Source organism: Sinocyclocheilus anshuiensis, unplaced genomic scaffold (assembly GCF_001515605.1).
Source record: "Sinocyclocheilus anshuiensis isolate Anshui unplaced genomic scaffold, SAMN03320099.WGS_v1.1 scaffold729, whole genome shotgun sequence".
NCBI lineage: Eukaryota > Metazoa > Chordata > Actinopteri > Cypriniformes > Cyprinidae > Sinocyclocheilus > Sinocyclocheilus anshuiensis.
The window spans coordinates 1129823-1133995 of record NW_015536561.1 but is presented as its reverse complement, the minus strand read 5'-3'; positions in this window follow the sequence as shown (position 1 = coordinate 1133995).

The window sequence follows — 4173 nt, the reverse complement described above, 5'->3', positions numbered from 1 at the left end:
ATATATATATATATATATATATATATAACACACACATGTTAAAAGGGATAGTTCATGAAAATAAATAAATAAATACATAATTCATTCATTAATTTCTGGGTGAACTATCTCTTATAGGAGAACCTGCTCTATCTTTCTACAGTTTTTTCTTTTTTTCTATGTGTTTAAGTGTTTCAACTTCTTGAGTCCGTTGATAAAATATGGGCCAAGAGGTCCGGGGCGCATCTCTGTGCTCTATGTCGGTAGTGCAGACAGGCAATTACGGGTTTTTAGTGTAGCATGTCAAATAAGATCTGACATCTGACCCTTATGTTAAATGTGATGCATAAATCTACAGCGTCAGGCTGTGGCACTGATCTGTTACAGCTGACGACGGCTGCATTTCAGACATGCATGATTCTGTGCTGCATGTTCCAGAAGCACAACAAAATCTGCAATGGAGTCATTGTATAGAGTAAAAGCAGCAAAATTTACTTTTTTTCATATGCGTCAAATTAACCCTATGATTCCATTGTGTTTCCACTGTGTCTACAGTTTTTTCTTTTTCTTTTTTTCTGTATATGTGGCTGACTGCCATGTGGGTTTCTATGACAAAAACATGATTTTACTGAAGTGGTTTTGCTCTGTGAAAAAAGAAAAAAAAATCCAACATGTGCATATGATTGTCTAACAAAATCCCTCCACATGCAGAGGGGGGTTTATTATATATATATGCCCCTTTTTTACATTTGAGCCCTTGCCCCTGAGGAATCATGAAAATCGTGTAAACTAAATGTTAAGATGTATTGTGGGCTTCTAGGGCCATGCGAAAGATGCTTCTCATGTCTTCTTTCATCAGACAGAGGCAGTTATCATGATTATGATCCAGCTTTTTGTTCTCTTTATATATCTGCTGCATGTACTGTCAGGCACACCATTGTGAAACAAGCAGCTCTCAGATGAACAACACTCAAAGGAATGAAATATGAAGATTTGCACAAATAATTGCATGCAAGGGAATGATATATTTGGGGTCATTAATCACAGACTAATTAGCATGGTGATTATATATTCACCGAATTTTTTTTATTTTTTTATTTAGCTTTAGCATATTTAAATGTAATATATTTATTTCAGTTTTGAAAAAATGGTGTAGGATTTACTCAGAAATTGCTAGTAAATTTTACATTTACAAAAATGGCAAGTAACACATTACATTAAATGAAAAATTTTGTAAAACGTACTCTAATAATATTTGCTGTGCCTGATTGCTGATCAATAAAAATAATAAATAGAAAAAATAGAAAACCTAAGCTTTCAGCATTTTTAAATGTAACATTATTTAGCTGCCCCCCACAATTTTGAGGTTTTATTGTTTTTATAGGAACATTTTGTCCCCGCAATTTAGGCCAAACATGGTCCACACACATGTACTATAGCTACACACATTTTTTTTTTCTTTTTGAACATATAATCAGAAGATCCAGGATGCTGGCGTGCTTTTCCTCCTGACATGTTCCTGACGTGAGCCTGTTCTCACGTGCCTTTTTTTCCAAGGTGTGTTTTTAGCTCTTCTACTGCATGGATCATAAACAAAGACAGACAGATGGGTACATGGAGGGGTGTCGACATCTCCCCTCCCCCCTCAGCCCAGTCAGAAGCCTCACAACAGGTGTTCACTTCTGTCAAGGGCTGAAGACAGGCCTTGAAGATGAACAATGAGAAAGGAGAATGCACATTTAGTTCCCAACTGCAGCTAAACTTTGGACCCCATTTTTATAGCATGGGAATCTCTGAAGTGACATTTGTAATACATTCATATAATGAAATAAGCTTATATACTGTATATATATATATATATATATATGTGTGTGTGTGTTATTTATGTTTAAATTGATAAAAACCTATTTGTTTTATTTAAATCTAATTTACTTTTCCTATTTTTTTGAATTTCTATTTGTTATTATTATATCATTATTGTTGTTGATATTTATTTTGGTGTGAAACATTACACTAACATTAAATACCGAAATAAGGTATTAATATGAGTGGCGAGGAGGGCCATACCAATATTATTTTTTAGTTCCGTTTTTTCCACATGAGGGCAGCGGAAGACAAATCTCCTGAAATCCCGATCGGACTCATGGCAATGATCAAACACACATTTATTTTATTATTACCCTAACATGCAATTCCACCTCAGCAATGTCACATTCAACAGTAACATTTCATAACGCTCGGTTTAGAGCGATCCAAAGTGTTTCTGCATTCTTGCTCATGTTTGTTGGGTTACCACTGGACTGAGACGCACCTTGCTCAAATTCAATTAACAACTGCTTTATTGAAGCCTTGGGCTCCTTGTTCACTGTAAATATGGGATTGTTTTGCCTGTCGGAAATAACACACTTGCCCTTAACAAGTCATGCTATTTGAGGAATCCTTTATGTTCATAGCTGAAATGGCAAGTTATATGAATAATGACAAGCACCATAATGTTAAAAGACAACAATATTACATTTCTTAAAATAGAACCTTTATTATATATAAAAATGCTTTTGATACAAAAATTGTCACAAGTGTGCATTATATGAGGCATTTTTTGTACACAAAACAAAGACATTGGTGGTGCACCGATGAGAAAAAGCTCCTCGGTGTGAGTGGATGGTACGATCCAGACAGATTCAGTCAAACCACTGACCTGCCAAAGTGGTATACAAATCCAAATAAACTCCATTCAGTCACATTCACAATGAACAGTTGAGGGCAATGCAATGAGATCAGTAGCCTGAAATATAATCTGCGTCATCTGTTAAACTGGTCTTTGTTGAGTTTTCTAGAATGGCTATTTTATATCAACTAATATTTGCCTTTAAAGACATTGTTCTATGTCTTTTTGCATGGCTAACAGTAAAAACAAAACTAATGCAATCAGTCTGAGTTAAGAGGAAAACTCATTTTGTATCTTTTTCTACATCTATAATTCTACATCTAATTAACATAAGTGCTCAATTTGGCAAGAAAAAATATTTCATGATGGTTTTGATCAAACAGACGTACATGGCATATTTCAATGTGTGCTACAAAACATGTGTGTGTGGGGGGGGGGGTAGATCTGAATTTCAAACCAAATTTTCTAAATTGCATTAAAAAAAGCAGTTACCACATTATCATGGTAAAATTAACCACATATACTCATGTTCAAATCATAGCTTAGTTTTACTGTATTATTACTATAATTATTATTTTTCTTTTTTTCAAAACACCTACAATGAGTTCAGTCCACAAGATATGATAAAATCCATGTAGTTCACTACAAAGCAGGTGACTTTCTGCTTTTTAAAGAGATAGTTCACTAATATGAACATTTTTCATCATTTACTCACCCTCATGTCATCTCAAACCCTTATGACCTTCTTTCTTTTGTAGGACATAAAATGAGAAATTTAGCAGAATGTCCAAGCTGCTCTACAATGAAAGTGAATGGTGACCATGACTACTAAGTCAATAGCCATCTTCAGAAGACTTGGAATATAGCGCAAAAGTCTCATATGTTGCTTTTTTGACTGGTCCCCATCCACTTTCACTATGGAAAAGAGCAGCTCGGAAAGTCTTCTAAACATCTCCTTCAATGTTTTACAGAAAAAATAAGCCATGCAGGTTTGGAACAACAAGATTAAAATTTTTAGTTGAACTACCCCTTTAAAACGTAAGTCTAAACAAGACAATAATATCTCCTTCAAAGTAATGGCGTTTCACATGTATATTCAGATATGACTAAACACAACCAAAGCTCTTTAGCTATGAGAGATTAATAACAATTTTACAATGGTCTATGGTCAGTTCTCATTATATAAACAAAACATTTTAGCTGGCTGTTTTCATTTGTCATTATTTACAGTAAAAGATGTATGTACAATAGCAGCAAACACACTTTTGGTAAACAGGACAAACCAACATATGCTTGGAATCGTATCATATTCACATAGAACATAATTAAAACAACATATCGTGGCCATTACGGAAAAAATTAATTCTTTACTTAATTACACATATGTACAACTCCTCCGCAGCGGATGATTTTGGTGTTTTTTTCGACGATTTGGTTTGCATCTAAACTTCTTTTTAAGTGGTATTATGAAAAACAAAGATGATTAAATCACAACCATCCTGAAACAATATGTTCATATTTTGACA